General features: G+C 35.6%; 1 long non-coding RNA gene across 2 annotated transcripts in view; it reads left to right on the forward strand.

The window, feature by feature from the left end:
• LOC129501513 (uncharacterized) overlaps positions 1-13,096 on the forward strand; it is a 235,600-nt gene extending 222,504 nt beyond the window's left edge. For both annotated transcript variants that reach the window (XR_008662749.1, XR_008662751.1), the window contains 3 exons: positions 5,736-5,796; positions 11,511-11,579; positions 12,856-13,096. This is a non-coding gene — a long non-coding RNA (uncharacterized LOC129501513). The remainder of the gene's footprint in view (positions 1-5,735; positions 5,797-11,510; positions 11,580-12,855) is intronic.
• Positions 13,097-20,356: the final 7,260 nt, after the last annotated feature.

Below are 20,356 nucleotides of genomic sequence, written 5' to 3' on the forward strand. Positions count from 1 at the left end.
TTATCTATCTTCCCTCCCCCATTACACCCATCATCATGCAAGAAAGTAAGTTTTAAGTGAGCAGGATCCTGCCTATTTTGTTCACTTCTGAGTCTACACATAGAAAGCGATTCTGAACATACTTTAGGAGGCTAAAAGTATCACTGCAATGAATAAATGTCTTAGTATTGCTGAATAAAGTACAAGGAATAATTTTCTCAATGGTCAAAGGCATGAGAAAAAGTTGAAGACAGATGAAAAAAACTTACCCTTCTCAGTTCAAAAGGATGGAATTTGGCCATGTATTCAAATAATCTAGAATATCAGTAGGATACCAAGATTTAGAACCTAATTCAACAAATCACAGAATATTAAATCTGGGAAAAGGCTTGCTTAAAGCTTAGGGGTACGTTTAATGGGAATATCAGGCAATGGCTTTATAAAAGTCATTTTTCAAAGAGGCACTAACAGGCTGAAAATATGAAAAGATGCAAAACAAGTGCAACCTAATTATAAATTATTCATTAAAGCTGGACCCTAGAGGACTGCTACTTCGTGTCACTTCTCTTACTTTAGTTTCATCTAATTTGCATACGTGAAGGAGTGAGAATTATATTTTTAAACACATATTCTCAAATCTATTCTATGGGTTCAAATTAACTCAGAGGAGACTCCTCTCAGAGCTACAATTTCCAGATAATTTGGCCCCTATTCATATTATGTAGATCAAGTTAACTTTTTAACTGCCCAAAATGAACACATCAACCACAGTTTCCCTATCTTTAAAATAAACAGGTAGTCTGTTAAAATTAATGAAAAAGACACAATAGAGCATAAATGCCCTACTTCTCAACTGCAGTAGGATAGCAATGCATGCCCTCCACTCCACTCTTTTATTTTTTATTTTTTAATTGCAGCACTGCTTCCTTGGAATCTGATACTTGCCAGCCAGAGCACAAATAGGAACATAATCAGAGATGGATTCTTTGGTAGCCAATTGTGCAAGTCAAATTTTCCATTTCCTTCTGGCTTGCACAGAGAACTTAGGTAAGGGCTTGATGACATTAGCAGAGATGGGAGAAAATTCTGTTTGCAGCCAGCACCTTGGATGTACTGACAGAAGAGAAACAAATGTAAGACATGGTAAATAAAATATAATTATGGGCTTCTGATGGCCATGTTGTACCTAAAAGTGGACAATTGAGAAAATTAACCTATAAATTATAAGATTATGTATCAGGAGATGACAGTTTCATAGGTGATCATTAAATAGATCATCAAAATTGGATTATTCCTCTGAGTGAAAAGGGGTATTATTAATAATCATTTTGGGGGTTCCTGGGTGGCTTAGTCTATTAAGCATTTGGCTCTTAGTTTCAGCTCATATCCTGATCTCAGGGTAATGAGATGGAATCTCCTCCCCTCGCTTGCATGCACTCTCTCAGTCTCTCTTTCTCTCAAAAAAAAAAAATTACTTTGGAACTACAAGTACAGAAATCCACTTCTATATCTGCTGAGTGTACGAACTTGCTTGCTAGAGTGAAGGGCACCATGCATGCTAGGCTGGCAGTACCGATCAGAGAAGAGAAAAACCAAGATTCTTGCACAATTGTTGATACGATTTTTGCAAATATTATTTTTGATGTTTATAATGGGATATTAATCTTATAGAAATATATATATTCAGAGATTAGAATAAGGTTTATAGTTTCTTCTGGCCTAGACTGGGTGCACAAAGCATGACTAGATATGCAGCTTTTATTCCACTGATTCACTGGAAAAGAAAAGAAGAACTTGTTGTTCAGTAAGCCCGATTCTGGCATCTAAGCTATTTTCAGATGGAAGAGATCCTTATCAGATAAAGGGCTAGTCTGGTGGCACAGCGGTTTGGCGCCACCTGCAGCCTGGGGTGTGATCCTGGAGACCCGGGATCGAGTCCCACATCGGGCTCCCTGCATGGAGCCTGCTTCTCCCTCTCCCTGTGTCTCTGCCTCTCTCTGTGTGTGTGTCTATGAATAAATAAATAAAATCTTAAAAAAAAGATAAAGGGCTAGTATCCAATGTATATATAAAGAACTTCAAATTCAACCCCGAAGAACAAATAATCCAATCAAGAAAATGGGCAGAAGACATGAACAGACATTTCTCCAAAGAAGACATACAAATGGCCAACAAACACATGAAACAATGCTCAACATCACTCAGCATCAGGGAAATACAGATCAAAACCACAATGAAGTACCACCTCACATCAGTCAGAATGGCTAAAATTAACAAGTCAGGAAATGACAGATGTTAATGAGGATGTGGAGAAAAGGAAACCCTCTTATACTGCTGGTGGGAATGCAAGCTGGTAGTCACTCTGGAAAACAATATGGAGGTTTCTCAAAAAATTGAAAATAGAACTACCATATGACCCAGCAATTGCACTACTGGGTATTTACCCCAAAGATACAAATGTAGTAATCTGAAGGGGGACCTGCACCCCAATGTTTATAGCAGCAATGTCCACAATAGCCAAACTATGGATAAAGCCCAGATGTCCATCGACAGATGAATGGGTAAAAGAGATGTGAGATACACACACACACAAACACACACAAGTACACACACTGGAATATTACTCAGCCATCAAAAAAATGAAATCTTGCCATTTGAAATGACATGGATGGAGCTAGAGGGTATCATGCTAACTGAAATAAGTCAATCAGAGAAGACAATTATCATATGATTTCAGTCATATGCAGAATTTAAGAAACAAAACAGAGGAGCATAGGGGATGGGAGAGAAAAATGAAAGAAAATGAAGTCAGAGAGGGAGACAAACCATGAGAGACTTAGTCATAGAAAACAAACTGAAGGTTACTGGGGCAAGGGGTTGGAAGAGGCATGGAGTAACTGGGTGATAAGCCTTAAGGAGGGCACATGATGTAATGAACACTGGGTGTTACATAAGACTGATGAATCACTGGGCAGCCTGGGTGGCTCAATTAATTGAATTTAAATTAAAAAAAAAAAAACAGTAAAACTCCCCCAAACAAACAAACAAACAAAAATGAATACCTTTATAATGCAATTAAATACATATATAAAGCTTTATGGGATTGAGAAACTGGCAGGGTTGTGTTTTAAGGAAAGTTAGAGGACATAATAGTAACAAAACCTAGGGGCAAGAGGTCTAACCAAAAGATACTTCCTTTGGTGGAAATCTTCCGTGAAGTCTTAAAGAATGGTCTTCTGGAACTGGGAGAAGATTATGGAACAGGAAAATAATTTAAAAAAGTAAGCCAAGATCACTGAATTGGGAGAGCCTACCATAGGGTAAATGCTTTACCGCTAATAATTTTACTCTCTAAATACTGAAGGATACATAGTATTAAAACAGTTTTTGCAGCTAATAAAAATCATTAAACTAAAGTGCAGTTAATTGCTCAAGTTAACACTGCAGTAAGTGATGAAGTAGTAGTGAAACCCAACTCTCTGTAAAGCTTTATTCAGCTTGTAACCAACCCTGCTCATGTTTAATATGATATACATAGGAATTCTAGCATCTAGACCATTCTGTGTATTTGTTCTTTGGCTCAACCACTGGTAGTATCTACATCTGTCTTCTCTTATTCTTGTGTTTATTCTCCATAGAACTAGAAGGATCTCTAAGAGTACACAGTAAGGGAGTAATCAATACCTGGGACTTGGCATATTTGAGCCCTGCCTTGAGCACTTACAGGCTTAAGTAGATAAAATATTTGAATAATATAGCACTCTTATTTTAAACCCCCCAATTCTGAGTTATTTTCCAATTCTCAGATACGGTGTTCCTTGGTAAGTTTTGATAAATATTATTTCTTTTACCCAATTCTGATTGAGTTAACTGAATCTCGTGCAAACTGTGTGCATGTATTGTTGAATGTATTGCTCTTCTTTTGCATTTGTTTTTCCTTACAAACGTCTGAGACTCATTTAGAAAACTGTAAGAATTCCTAAAGGGGATTTCTGTGGAGTGACACCACTGCAATTCCTAGAGGAAATTTTCAGTTGCCCTTGAAGCACATATCAAGATGAAGATATCAGGTGGCTTACCACCAAAAGATTGTTTTTTATTATTAAATCAGAGTAAAAAGGAAAGGTATTGCATTTATTTTATGCCTCACTTGAAAAAAAGGTTTTAAAAAGTTACCAACTTTATGACTGTTTCCTATATTATAATTTTTATTTTAACCTATGGTACACAGTTGCATATTAGCATTAGTGTATTAGCAGTTACTAAGTTTGAATGATATTTCTGACAGCACCTCACTATATGCGTCTAAGAAAAACTTTTAATTCTTCTTATCTTCAGATTCCTTGTACATGAAATATGTATAATCATACTTCTTTTAAAGTAATAAATTTAAAATGTCTAATAGTGTCCAGAAGGAAAGAAATTAGGAGTAAACTGGCTGTTAGTATTTCCATAGTTCTAGAACCTAATAATAGTGTCTGGCACATGCTGAAGTAAAATAAAAATGTTTGAATTGCACATACATGTTAGAATCAAATAATAGAAGATATATTTAGTATAGCAAAATATGCAAAGTTAAGGAATTAAAGTCATTTTTGACTCATTTAGCTTTTGTTTTTTTCTGACTTATAATATAGGATCTCATGATATATGTCAAATCCATGTTCAGGTTCCTTTTAATTCCAGAGACAGTGAACAAAAACAGCAAGTTAATAATTTAATTAAAAATTTGCAATGCTATTTTATGAAGTTGGACAATAGGATGACATATTAATAGATTGCAAGTCTAAAGGAAGTACTTAGAGGATTTTTTTGCCCATGCTTCCAAATGTCAGTCTAATGGAATCCATTCTCCACTATCATGTTATTTATTCTGTCTTCATTCACATAGCTTGAGAAAAAGATCTAAAATAAGAAAAAGTGCTGGAGTCATGTTGTGCACATCTCATGATCTCATTAATTAATAGTAAAAGATGCATATGAATAATTTTGTGGTATCAGGAAGCAAGTGAGTGAGGGGAGCAATAAACCTACTTGAAATTGATGTTTTATTTAATGAGGGCCCCTTGGGTTAATATTAGACACAAGTCATGCCTTTCTGCAAATATTAATCTCATCCAACAACTTACTCAGTCATTAACCCAGCAGCTGGGTTAACAATAATAATAATAATTCTAGGACTGAAGAAATGAAGAGGGACACTAATACATTTTGCAATTGGTAACAATTAGGAATACATAGTGGTAGCAGTGTTTACACCTCCAGCTCTTTCTTTGCTCCTACAAATATTCAGGTAAAGTATGGTTGAGAAATGACCCAGAGTTAACAAAAGTCCAAAGTTCAAAAATAGGAAATATTAAAAAGGTATAGGAACCAGAAAAGTATATGACTGGCATAAAAAAAACAGACATATACATCAATGGAACAGAATAGAAAGCCCAGAAATAAATTCACACATATACAAGTCAATTAATTTCTGACAAAGGTGCCAAGGATACACACTTGGTAAAGGATAGTGTCTTCAATAAATCGTGCTGGGAAAGATGGATAGTCACATGTAAAAGAATGAAGCTAGATCCTTATCTTAGACTCACAAAAATTAACTCAAAATGGATTTAAGACTTTAAGACTTACAACCATAAAAATCCGAAAAGAAAACATAGGAGAAACTTGACTTTCATCTTGGCAATGAATTGGATCTGACACCAAAGGCACAAGCAACAAAAGTAAAAATATGTTTATTTTTATTTTTTCAGATGAGACTACATAAATTAAATGTTTCTGCAAAGCAAAGGAAATAATCAACAATATGAAAAGGTAACATATGGAACAGGAGAAAATATTTGCATATAACATATCAGAAAAGGGGTTAATATCCACAAATATAAAAGGAACTCATATAATTCTATAGCAAAAAAGCCCAGATAACTCAATTAAAAATGGCCAAGGACCTGAATAGACATTATTTCAAAGAAGACCTACAAATGGCCAACAAGTATAGGAAAAGATGTTCAACATCACCAGTCACCAGGAAAATGCAAATAAAAACCATAACGGCACATCACCTCACACCTGTTAAAATCTCCATTATCAAAAAGCAAGAAATAAATGCTGGTAAGAATGTAAAAAACAGGGAAACTCTGTACATGGTTGCTATCAATGTAAACTGGCAAAGCCGTTATGGGAAATGATATGGACTTTCCTCAGAAAATTAAAAATAGAGCTACTATATGATCCAACAATCTCACTTCTGGATATACACCCAAAGGAGACACAGTCATTGTCTCAAAAACATAGCAGTATACTTCCATGTTCTTTGCGGCATTATTCACAATAGCCAACATATGGAAACAAGTGTCCATGGATGGATAAATGGAAAAAGGAAATGTAGTATATATTATACAATGGAATATTATTTGGTCACAAAAAATAAAAAATCCTATTATTTGTGGCAACATGGTGGAAACTGAAGGATATTATACTAAATGAAATAAGCTAGAAGGGAAAGCAAATACTATATGCTATCACTTATATGTGAGATCTAACAAACAAACAAACAAACCCCATAGAAATAGAGTAGAAAAAAAATAGGAAAAAAAAGAAAAAAAAAGAAATAGAGTAGAATGGTGGTTGCCATGGGTTGGAAGGTGGGATAAATCGGGGGGAAACTGATCAGAAGGTACAAACTGTCAATGAGGAGATAAGTTCTGGAGACTTAATGTACAATAAATAATATTGTGTTGTATACTTGAGATTTGCTAAGAGAGTAGATCGTACCTAAACATACAGGTAACTATGTGAGGTGATGGATGTGTGCATTAACTTGACTGTGGTAAATATTTCACAATATGTATATCAATTATTATGCTGTATGCAAGAGGTATATCGCAATTTTATTTACCAATTATATCTCAATACAACTGGGAAAGAAAAAAATTTAAAAATTCATAAAACACATGGTCTTTCATTTTCTTTTTTTTAAAGATTTTATTTATTTATTCGAGAGAGAGAGAGAGAGAGAGAGAAGAGACATAGTCAGAGGGAGAAACAGGCTCCATGCAGGGAGCCCGATGTGGACCTCGATCCCGGGTCTCCAGGATCACACCCTGGGCTGAAGGCGGCACTAATCTGCTGAGCCACCCGGGCTGCCTGATCTTCCATTTTCTACTGAAATATTAGCACATACACTACTAAGAATGCCAAAGCAGGAAGAGATTCATGAAATAAAAATCAGATATCTTTCACACCAATATTATAAAATTATATAACACATTTTCATATAAAATATATTTGCATGTGTATTATAAATAAACATGTAAAGAGATACAGATATATAGATCCATATACAGAGAGATACAGATATAAAAATATATATACATACGTAGAGAGATACATATATCTAGGTACTCTAGAGATATAATTTTATATATAATATAGAGGTACTCTAGAGATACATATATCTAGGTATCTAGAGATATAAATTTTATATATTATATATATAAGCTTTATACAGTTTGAAGTAGAAAATTTGGTTTTGTCTATTTAGCATCACATTTCATAAATGTGTCAGAATGTTCTTAACTATACTCCAACTGATACACATTTGGGTGTTTCTCACCCTCTTAAATTATATTGGTTTCTTTTTAATGCTGATTATCTAATCATTATTGTTTTCTGAACAAGATGGACATAATATTCTCTAGATGACAATTTATACTTTAGAATCTAATGACTGATGAAATCTATGTAATATCAAATTTAATTGTAAAGTTTGGCTTCAGAGAGAAGGGTGTATGTGTACATGTATGTATTGTTATTTACAAAATTACACTGTTTGAATTTTACAACATAAACACCAGCTCTGCCTTAAAACTCTACCTTATAAATCAGTCTTTTTATACCTGTTGTCTATTACATAGTGAATCAAATATTGATCATAGTCTCTCAGTATCATTCTTATAGGGAATCTGATACTCAAAATGTTTTACTCAAATGAATATTTATTTTTTATCATAATATATGACATTCAAATGAATTAGTCTCTTACAGAAAATATAACAGAAACATTAAATAAGCTCAGTTCATGGGTATTTCCTAGGGTTGGCCCAAAGAACAAAGAAACAAAAATATTTGTTATTTGGTATCAAGCATTATAAGTTTGGGAATGATCAGTTCTACAAACACAGAATTAAAATCAAATAGAATTAAACTACAGGTATCCATCAATTATGAGAGAAGCAGCCATCATCTCATTAGTCACTATAATTTGCTCAGCTAATCCAATAGCCTGGATTTGTGTTCATTTCATTTTGGCTCTTCTCAGGTGACCTCTACTCTGACAGGTGCACAAATATATCCCAATTTTATTGAGCCCACTATTAAGCAAACAGTAGTAAAGTAGTAGGAGATATCTATTTAACACAATCCTATAAAGAGTCAAAGCCTCGTTGGTGAAAGGGATAGCAGAAACATGAAATAATACAAAACATATGTGATTAGATAATAAGTAATGTAAAAGATCAAATAATAAGAAGTATAGCAGGAAAAGCAGCAAAATGCAGACTGAAGAAAGTGAGAGTAAACCAGGGTGCGGTGCGACAAATGAGAATTGTGCACACAGTGATATTTAGAACATGAAGCGCTTTCCCCCTTCTCTTCCCTACACACAGCAGGGAAAGCTAATTTAATGATTCCAATTCATAGATTTGGGGACCATATGTATGCTACATGTATCACTTTGTGTGCTGGGAAGTAGCATCAACGCTTCCATTTGTATCTATGAAAAAGGAACATAAACTGAACAGAGGTTCCTTAAAGTCTGGGTATTTATACAACCTTCTGCTTTTGTTTTTGTTTTACTGCTTTTGTTGTTGTTGTTTTGAATCACATTTATCTGTGTGTGTGTGTGTGTGTGTGTGTGCATGTCTTCATCACTTTTTAGTGCTCCTGTTAGAGTCAGGCAGAGGGGGTAAGAGCTCAATGTCTGGACTTGGGCTGAGGGCAAAGGAGAGGGTCTATTGCCATTTTTAGTTTGAGTCAGCTTTGCCAAAAGTATTTGTAAAGGCCATAATCAAATAATAAGAATTGGTATTTCTTTTGTTATGTGCTACCGTTCTGTCTACATAACTTCCTCCATATTCTCTTAGGGGAAAAGGCCTGAGGTCAAGCTAGTTTCAGTTATTCCTTATCCTCTTGTCAAATAACATAAAGCTATGTAAATGTCCATAACATTGACTTTCCGTTCACGTTTCCTGATTGTTGGCTATGTGACCAAAGCCTGGTATCTCAGGGTAAGTAAAGGTGCTCATTTTTACTGTCTCCTTCCTTTTTCTCTGGCACAGGGCATTTTGTTTGCATGGCTTTTCTATGCATTGCAGTGGTAGGATCCCATCCTTGGGATCCATGGTGGTGAAACATACAAGCTAGGATAAGGTGAGAAAGGACCAATGTAAACAGATTAAAATTTTCAGTATCAGAGAAAGAAGAGATATGCTGGAGTAGGTCTCACTAGCATTTGTTAAAATATTGATACAATATATAATCTTTGGGATTATATAAATATCAGTCCCGAATATAAAGGATAAGTTATTTTTGTTGGGTGGTGCCATTGAAGGAGGATTGAGAGGTAGGGAAGAAATTCATATTTAAGAAGAACATCCTTTGATTCACATAATATACTGTATTACATGATCTAATTATATGAGCAAAGAGCAGTCACTATCGGTATTATTGCCTTTAAGAAATGTGTGCTATGGAGCACCTAGCAGCGCCTAGGTGGCACGGCTAGTTAAGCATCCAATTCTTGATTTTGACTGAGGTCTTAATCTCAGGGCTGTGAGATTGAGCCCTGTACTGGGCTCTGCACTGGGTGTGGAGCCTGCTTGAGATTCTCTCTCTCCCTTGGTCCCTTTATCTCTCCCTCTTCTAAAAAAAAAAAAGTATGATACACTTGTGTAGGAAAATATGACTTGCCAGTAGGTCATTTTGCTAGAATATCACAAGTAATGTTCAACTTATTCTTTTGAAGTGCTGAGAAAATATGAAAAAGATAATGATCTGATTACTATACAGGTTTCAGACAGACATTCAAGAAAGGGTTAATTTGGTGATTAATGCATATGAGTACAGGAGAAAAATATAAAGGTATTTTCAAAAAGAAGCTGTTTTCTTTTAAAGAGCCAGATGGTGGGTATGAGGAAATGTTGCTCAAGGAATAGCAAACAGATTAGCCTAGGGGATAGAAGATTTGTGTGGGGATAGTGAAAGAGTTGATTTTAATAGCTAGCTCAGTGGTACTCAAATTCTTTATAAAATTACACTGTGTGAGCCCATCCTTAACTCACTGAAGCGAAACCTTTCCAGGCAATTCCGAGTAATAGATATGGTTACAATCATTGATTGATACCTCTGCATTTTATCAGTGACACTGACAAATTAAAGTATTCAGATCTGGGATCCTGTACAGATCTAGGAAGTAACATACCTAGGACTTTAGTAACACCTTAGGAAATTGAGCCTGTAAGAGATACTGAAGAGGGATTTGTTAATGGCCATCATCTGGAAAATGTTGTCATGTGGGAAGGGAGAAGTAGGGTAACTCAAAACCTGAATCCAGGGACAGAAAATTCAAATAGGCTGTTATTTCTTGATCTAAATAAACGCGAGAACTTTAGTTTCTTAGGCTACAATTGATTTGAGAATAACTGACTGAGAAATAGACACTTTAACAAATGGTGCTATTATGAAGCTTGAAAGTAAAGAAATTGAAAAAAAAAGATTACAAATCAGGAATCACAGGAAGTTTTAAAACTATGATATTCTGTGCTCTTTTCCAGATTTATTTAGGTATAATTGACATTTAACACTGAGTACAACTAAGGTTTGATATGATACACATATATATTGCAAAATGATGACCATTGGAGCATTAGTTAAACCTCCATCGTGTCACATAATTGCCATTTCTTTTTTGGGGTAAGAATATTTAAGATGTACTCCTTAGCAACTTTCAGGTAACAACACAATATATTTAACTATATTCACCATGCTGTACATTATATCCCCAGAACTTACCTTCTGAGTAGAAATCTGTACCCTTTGGCCAACCACTCCTTATTTCCCAATCGCCAGCCCCTTGTAACCACCACTCTATTGTCCGCTTCTTTGAGTGTAGGTTTTGTAGACGCATATAAGTGAGATCATACTTTGTGGGTTTCCTAATGGAATATAAAGCACAATCAGCAGGAACAACACTCCTTAAATACCCTCTAAGACTTTCCAATATTGCTCTCCTTCCAATCATGGAGCTCCCGATTTAGTACTCTGGAGGCTGCAAGAGAAAACTGAATCTCTCTGGCAGTGTCCCACACAGCTGAGCCAGATGTTCTTTGTTTTTTACCCCTGAAGGAAAAATCACAGGCTTAGAGGTCTCGCTAAGCCCTAAGTTTGGCTGACTTGGGGGAGGGATAATGTGGGCGAAGTCAGACTGTTCCTTTTACCTTTTATAATGCATGATTTTTTTTTTCTCCAAGGGAGTGTTGGAATGTCTCTGGAGATCTGAACTTTCAGAAACGCTCTCTCACTCATGGGTGATTGCCCAGGTCAGTGTTCTCCAAGCGCTCCTGGACCATGGCTGGTAGGGGGGGTGGAACTAGTTCACAGGCTGCTACAAGGTCCACAGCTGGTATTGAGGTCTATCTGCCTCTTACCCGATGCACAGGTGGTCAAGACTTATTGAGTTTATGATTATCCTTATGGACCTTGTCTGGGTTCTAACTCAGTTTTCTCTTTTGCTTATTGACAACTTGCTTAATTTCCTGACTTGTTTAATGCCCTCTTGCAAATGTCTTGAACTGTCTTGATCATTACCTTCATACTCACTTCCTCTCATTGATTCCTTCTAGTTGTCCACTTGAGAAACATATGTATATATATGTAGTAGTAGCCAGAGAGGTGAAAAGGAGAAAGGAGGAGGAATAGACAAAGATGGAGAGCTAGGCAGAGAGAGAGAGAATGGGGGAGATTGCAGATTTGGTAGTTAACAAAGGAAGGAGAGTGTGCTCAAGGAGAGTGTGAACAAGGAAGCCTTGTTCAACACAACTGCCATACTTCTGTGCACTTCACTGCATTTTGGTGGAAACAACTCTTTTCATGGTTTGAGAAAACTTGGCTTCAAATTTTTTTTCAGCCAATTCTAGCAAATTGCTAGCTATGTGATATTAGAAGAGATTCTCCAATAGTGCTCTGCAGAAATAGTCCCTCAGGGTGTGTTGGAATTGAGTATGCTGCAGAAAATCCATCTCCTTATCTTATACATCCATGGGCTATGTGAGAGTATTAAGACCTCTGAGAGGTCTTTCAAGAAAGAAATTCAAAACTCTCTTTATACTAGCATTTCTCAAACTTATTTGATCACTGATACTTTTTTTTTACATGTAACAACTTTATTTTATTTTTTTAAGATTTTATTTATTTATTCATGAGAAACACACACACACAGAGAAAGAGGCAGTGACACAGGCAGAGGGAGAAGCAGGCTCCATGCAGGGAGCCTGACATGGGACTCCAACCCGGGTCTCCAGGATCATGCCCTGGGCTGAAGGCAGCACTAAACCACTGAGCCACCCGGGGCTGCCCTACATGTAACAACTTTTAACCTCCATATCATAGTTTTGGAAACTCAGTAGTAGATGGTTGATCTCTCTAAGCTTGTAGAATGGAGATAAAATAATCTTCCCGTCTATATGCAGTGAAAATTTAGTAATATTATATGAGGATTTATTATGAATTATAATATTGATATAAATAAAATTACTGTTATTATATTCATGAATATTTCTTTTTTAAAAAATGACATGTCCTGTTCTTTCTTTGCAGAGGCAAAAATAGTTGGCAGAGGGTTCAGCCTTTGTCTTAAAGATGAGTAAATAGTCCTAAAAAAAATCACATGCCTTACCCAAGACCTCCCAGAAGCAGTTTGCTAAATTGGAATGATAAACCAGATCTCCTGGTCCTTGTAAAAGAATACTATCTGCTTTTCTGCTCTGCCTCCATATGGTCACACATTAAACCATTCATGCATGGAACTGCTGGTAAGAGGTCTAGAAGAACTGTAAAACTAACTCTGTATAATATTGAAGTTGAGGAAGTTAGGAAAGAATCATTGTTTAAACTTTAAATATCCATGTGCAGGATATTATAATCAGAGATGAATGTGACATGTTTGAAAATGTATTTTATCCCAAGTAGTTGAAAAGTTTTTAAATGAATGAACTATGATTATCTGAAAACCTATATATCTTGATACACTCAGTGAAAAATCTAGAAAAGTGTTGTATTTTTATCCAGGTGCCTAGACTACAACACTACTGTTTAATTTTTGACATTGATCTCCAATATCGCCATTAATAAAGATTTCAAATGTGTGTTCTACCCATCCCTCATTCTCTAACTTTTTTTTAAAAATCTTCTTTCCTTCTGTTCTATCCTTCCTTTAACCTTCTCATTTTATTTCCTTCATTGATATGGTCTCTTCTGCTGAAGCAGGTTCTACGTGAAAAGAGGGAGTTTCACTGAAAGAGAAATAGCACTGGTAGATGATTCTTGTCTGGTCCTGAATGTGTCTGTAAAGTGATCATTTCAAAGTGACATGAGGGACACTGAAAGCACAGACAGGAAGATGAGATGGAGATGGAACTAGGGAGGCTAAGCAAATGCTGGTGTTGGGGTGCCTGGGTGGCTCATCTGGTTAAGCTCAGGTCCTGATCCCAGGGTCTTGACCAGCGAGGAGTCTGCTTCTCCCTCTGCCCCTCCCTCTACTCATGCTCTTTCTCCGTCCCTCTCTCTTTCTCTCAAAAACTAAATACACAATAATCTTTAAAAAAAAGAAAAAAATTCTGGTGTTTGGTGTTTTTCTAAGTCAATGTTTTCATGGGTTCTCAAACTCAGAATTGATTTCTGAGATGGGAAAACTAGTCAAAGCTTGAGGGCGCTAGTTGGCAGTCATATTCAGTACAAGGACCAAAGGGCCAGAACTTAAAATACTCATCCTCATTCCTTATCTGACATTTTATTTTTCAAACAGGATAGTTATCTGTATAAGTGGAATGCGTTCTACACTTGATGAGATGAGCACTGGGTGTTATTCTATATGTTGGCAAATTGAACACCAATAAAAAATAACTTTATATTTAAAAAATGAAAAAGAATAATAGAATGATTCATAAGCCAAAAATCAAGGCTTAAAAATTAAAAACATTTTATTTTCACTATCATTAGTTATGAGAACATACTAGTATTTCCAGGCATTTCAATGTTTTGTAAGGAAAGAATAAAATAGTGTTTAAAATAAGGATTGCTATAGAAAATTCCAGAACATTTTGCTAATTCTGTGAGACTCCAATGCTCATGAACAACTTTAGTGTGTGAGTCTAAGATTGAAATATGTACCTATACTTAATATATCAGAGATGATTAAAAAAAAACAAAAACAACAATCCCTAAACTTAAGATTTCTTTAGCAGCCATTTTGAGTAAAAATGGAGAAGTACTTTCTATGAGAAGTACTTTTTCCATGACAGAAAATCATTTTCATAAGAGGTACTTAACTCATATTGTTGACCCTTTTTCCTCTGTCTCCACATCTCCCTTCTCTGGAGACACCTTGGGCAGCATCCTATGAGGGCTCATGTAGGTTTCCTGGTGCTGGGGAGGCCAGCTGGTATGAAACATCATCAGCACCTACACATAACTATTTAAACTGCATTTGCATTTCATTTCAGCTCTGAAAAGTGAAGTTGGGGGTTTGGTAAGTAATTATTTGGCCCAGGAATCTGTGCCAGATTGGGCTAATAAGTTTCTAGAGAACAGTAATTATTATAATGATAATGAATGATAACATTAATAGCCATTGTATTGCCCTAGAGAGCAACTGATACTCTAATGAAAATTATAAGCCAGTATGAGTTTTTAAGATATTTGGCTGATAGTTGGTTTCAGAAAGGAAGAGTCTAGAATATTTCTGTGTAGCAAAGCCAAGAATATAGAATGAGTGTTAATCCCAGGAAGAATGATCTGAGTAGATGGAATAACTGATTTATCTGTCACCTAAATGTCCTTCTGGTATACTCTGAGTTCACAATTGTACTGATGGATCTTGTCTGGGTTCCTACTCAATTTTCTTTTTTGCTTACTGAAAACTTGCATAATTTCCTGTTTTGCTTCATGCCTCCTACAAATGTCTTAAATCATCTCTTCATCATTACTTTTTCTACCCCTATACTCACTCTACTGATTCCCTCTAATTGCCCATTAGAGAAACTCAAGAAGAATTTCTCTCTGTTATCCTATTCTTTGTTGGATCAAAACATAGGCCATTGCCATTCTAGAAGGAATCATAAGGTCCTGTGCTAAATATTGGTGCCTGCGTGTAGTATCAAATTCATTTCTTAAACAGTTCAGATCATAGTTCAAACTACTCCAGGGGAGAGTTGAAGTTTAGTGTTGTTTCAAGAACTTCCAATACCTAAATATAACTTGCCATTCTGAAGATTTTCCGTGAAAGCCATATTAGTGGGAAAGTTTTCTCTGAAAGCTTTTCACAGATGAGCATATTTATAAGATCAAGGATTAAAAATAATTCTATGTCCAAAGTGTTTCATCACAGCAAAGCTGCCTATAACACTCATTTATTTATCAAGACTTTTGTTAACAGTGTCCATGACTGGGAGAGAAGATGATAACTGATTTACATCGCTGGTTCCAAGGGGAAGTATGCCTTCTTTACAGTTTCTCATAACAAAATCCATGCAGTGCAGACATCCTGACTCTATCATAGACCTCATGGATCTGACTATAAGGGAGTAATAGCTGATAAAGTACGTTTTGAGCAATCATTCCAGGATATTTCAATGCCATCTAAAAGTTCTGGAGTACTAGTAGATGCATGGTCCTGAGAACAGAATGCTTTCTTGATCTTACCTCAATGAATTAGATACATTGATTAATTTAGAAAGCAATTATAACATTTGTTTAATATATTAAACAATATGAATATTGATCTGCTTCAAATTATTGTCACTGTCTGAAAAAAGTAAGCTTAGTGACTTGGGCATGAAAAAGATGTAGTTTCATTTCTTAGTCTCTTTCTGCTCCAGGCTTCAGGTGACTGGGCATCTCCAGCAAAGGAAAAGCAGAAAAAGTGCCCCCTATTGGCAATATCTGCTTTCCGATACAGTTCGTCTTCCCTCCTGGTCAGTACTCTTTCCCTTCTTGTACCTCTTTTTCTGTATCCATCTAGTTCCCTTAAGACAGTCACTGAAGGACTTAGACAGGAGCTGAGTGAAACGACAATGGGAGGCTTAGGCTACCACAGAGTGACCTCAGGCAGAACAATGTACAGTGGTGACTTTTATCACACTTGATTCCAATAGTAGAGCTTCACATGCTGGGCACCCAGTTAGGAAGTGTGCCCATCAATCCACTTATGCAATAAAATAAGCTTTCTAAAAATGAGGTTCGTCAGTGCTGACTAGTATGCAATGAAATGGCCCTTCCAGCTCATTTGTATATACAATTATAAAATGATACAGTTCCAATCACTCTTCTCTTAAAAGCCTGGGGACAAGATCCCTGGGCGGCTCAGCAGGGGGGTGATCATGGAGACTCGGGATCGAGTCCTATGTCGGGCTCCCGGCATGGAGCCTGCTTTTCCCTCCTCCTCTGTCTCTGCCGCTCTCTCTCTCTCTCTCTCTGTCTGTCATAAATAAATAAATAAATAAATAAATAAATAAATAAATAAATAAATATTTCTTTAAAAAATATTAAAAGCCTGGGGACAAATGTATATTGGAATTCAATTTTTTCAGATGTTAGAAAGTCGTAATTTTCACCACCTGTAATGAAAATTTTATTATTTCTTCAGCAAATCTATGGATATTTTATAAACTAGAACAAATAAAGTATACAGTTAGCCTCTGAGAAACTAAAGCGAGAGGTGCTTCTCATATCCAGAAGTTGTCTTGGCATTCATACCTAGACCATGCTATCCTTCTATTATTCTATATAAGCAATCTCATAAAAATCCAATCTTAGTCAATATTACTCAGATTTTATGGTAAAGTGAGGTAAAGCATGGCCACTTCATAATTTTGTCTATACACAAAAAAGTGCCAAAGGTTCACTCTCCGAGCTAAAATGAGTAACTGCCACTTCCTTCCTTACCAATTGTGTATTGGCAAAGCTTTATTTCACTGTGGCCTGCCTTTCTATGGATAAGATATACTGAGATATTCAAAGATTTGCCCTTGCATCCTACCTAGAGCTAACCGCACTTCCTTAGACTCTCCAATACCACCCAAGCAAGGCTGAAGACCTAAAACTAGTTCTTTCTAAATGACTTACTGGCATCTAGGTGGCAGTCAGTCGGGTATGCATCTGACTCTTGATTTCAGCTCAGGTCATGATCTCAGTCAGGGTCATAAGATTGAGTACGGCATTAGGGTCATGAGATTGAGTGCCACCCAGCATGGAGCCTGCTGAAGATTCTGTCTCTTCCCCATTTACTCTTACCTTGCTCTTAAAAATAACTAAATAACTAACTAAACAACTAACTAACTAACTAAATAACTAAATAACTAATAACTAACTAAATAACTAACTCTCATACTGATCTTCCAGGGTTCCTCATGGTGTATGTTCTACAGTAAATGAGTTCAAGCAAGTCATGGTTTGTTACTGAAGGAGTTATAGAAAAACTTCTAAGTTTCAAGACATTTTAGGTTTTAGAATTCCAGATAAATTTTGTGCATTTTATATATTTTTGGAAACCATTTGGCAATAAGTATCTAGAGCTTAAAAATGCATGCATGCTGATCCAGTAATATCTTAAGGGAAAATATTAAATTTAGATGATCTCTTCTGGCATTACTTATGAGAACAGAAATTCAGAAATAAAAGTAGATATCCATGACATGAATCTTGGCAATGATTTTTTTTTTTGGATATGACACATAAGATTCAACCAACAAAATAAAAAATAAAAAATAAGATGGACTACATGAAACTAAAAAGCTTCTACAGAGCAAAAGAAGCCACCAACAAAATAAAAAGGCAACCTAAGGAGTGGGAGAAAATATTTACAGATAATATATCTGACAAGGTATTAATATCTAAAATATATAAAGAACTCAGACAACTAAATAGGATTAAAAACAAATAATCCATTCATTATGCTGTACTCTTAAACTTCCACTGTGGTATATCATGTATATATATATATATATATATATATATATATATATATGTAATATTATGTCAATTATATATCAGTAATACTAGAAGAAAATTTTTTTTTAATTTTTTAAATTTATTTACGATAGTCATACAGAGAGAGAGAGAGGCAGAGACACAGGCAGAGGGAGAAGCAGGCTCCATGCACCGGGAGCCTGACGTGGGATTCGATCCGGGGTCTCCAGGATAGCGCCCTGGGCCAAAGGCAGGCGCCAAACCGCTGCGCCACCCAGGGATACCCAGAAGAAAAAATTTAAGTAGACATCCAGAAATATAATCATGCATCCATTAAACAGACTATTATGAAGCCATATAAAATGCTGTTTAAAAGAGTTTATACGAGGGGATCCTTGGGTGGCTCAGCGGTGCACCTGCCTTTGGCCCAGGGTGTGATTCTGGAGTCCCGGGATCGAGTCCCATGTCAGGGTCCTGGCATGGAGCCTGCTTCTCCCTCCTCCTGTGTCTCTGCCTCTCTCTCTCTCTCTCTCATAAATAAATAAATAAATAAATAAATAAATATTTAAAAAATAAAAAAAGTTTATACAAAATCCTAATAATATGCTGAGTCAAAACAAAAAATAAATTGCATACACAGTACCATCTCTTAGAAATTTTCCAAATGAACTAAAACATTAGCTAATTTTAGTTGATTTATATATTTTCTTTACTCCAATGTTTTCTTCAAGATTTTTATATTTATATTCTAAAATTACTATGAGCATGGATTAATCTTTTGGAGATATAAATGTTATTCATGTATATTTGGTAGCCATTATTTTGGATGAAATCTCTTTGGAGGCCAAATGAGGGATAGAATTTAAACATTCCTAAGAGTCTTGCAGAATAATAAATAAAGTGAGGAATATACAAATGAAAAAAAATATATAAAAACAGTCATATAGCGTTGGAGCAACAGATACAGTAAACTGGCAATCAAATGTGAAGTAAGCAGGAAGGGGCAGTTTGAGGCAGATGCATCAGTATATACATATTTAAGTTAAGGTGCAGAGCTTGCTTACCATGGAGAAAGGTGATGTGGGTCATAAATATAGAATTAAATTTGATCTTGTTTACATTATTCCAATATACTGAATAAATCAATCCAATGGATGGTATAATTTCCATTCTTTCTCTTTTCTTTACTTGTGAGCAAATGACTTTGACATGAGAGAAATATTTTTTTAAAAGAGAGGCTGTATTTACAAGGGTTAAATAATTCAACTTGTCAACAGCACTTCCTCCAAAATATATTTGAAGTAGAGAAATCCTTAGGCGATTTACACTTTTGGGTGAGCATCTTTCTTTGGCATTTTATTCTCTGTAGTAATTCCATTAAAAGAGCACAATTTATTGCACATCTGTCTTTGCAGATTTTATCAATGCTGAAACCTTTTAAACTGAGAATGGGATTAAATAAACCCCATTTACCAATGTGGTAAAATATAATAGACATCCAGCCCATTAAATGGCCAGCTAAATCAATATATCCACTTGGCAGCAATTTCCAGAAGATAAGGTGAAAACCTCCTGTTCTGTTTGATAGATGAGTAAACTTAAAGGGAAGAATTTACAGTAGATTCAGCGTATACCTTGAAGGAATGTTCATTATTCTCAAATTACCTTCTCATGTCAGCAGATTTGTGGTTAGTAAACAGAGAGGCCATTTGTACTCCTCCTCCTGCATGGGTACAGAGGCTGCAGAGAGCGAGTAACTAACTTGGAAGGCAGATCAGTGTTTGAACCTATTTAACAAAGATGAGATTTCAAATGTGATTAAAGGATATCTATACATTTTAATTGGATTGTACATACTGTTCAAAATCAGCCCAAGTAATATGGCTTTCTATATGAAGGTAAAGAAGGGAGAATGTAAAAATACAGGATGCTAATGAATGCAATAACTGTGACTTCTAATGTGCTTATGAGTCAGTATATAAGTGTTCCATATATATATTTATATATTTGTTAAATATATACTTATATATTTAACAGGGATAAGTCAAAAGAAGGAAACTAAATTTGTGTTTACAATGCGCTAGAAACCCATCTTGACACATTTACATACATTAGTATTTGTTTAATCTTCATA

Source organism: Nyctereutes procyonoides, unplaced genomic scaffold (assembly GCF_905146905.1).
Source record: "Nyctereutes procyonoides isolate TBG_1078 unplaced genomic scaffold, NYPRO_anot_genome, whole genome shotgun sequence".
Lineage (NCBI taxonomy): Eukaryota > Metazoa > Chordata > Mammalia > Carnivora > Canidae > Nyctereutes > Nyctereutes procyonoides.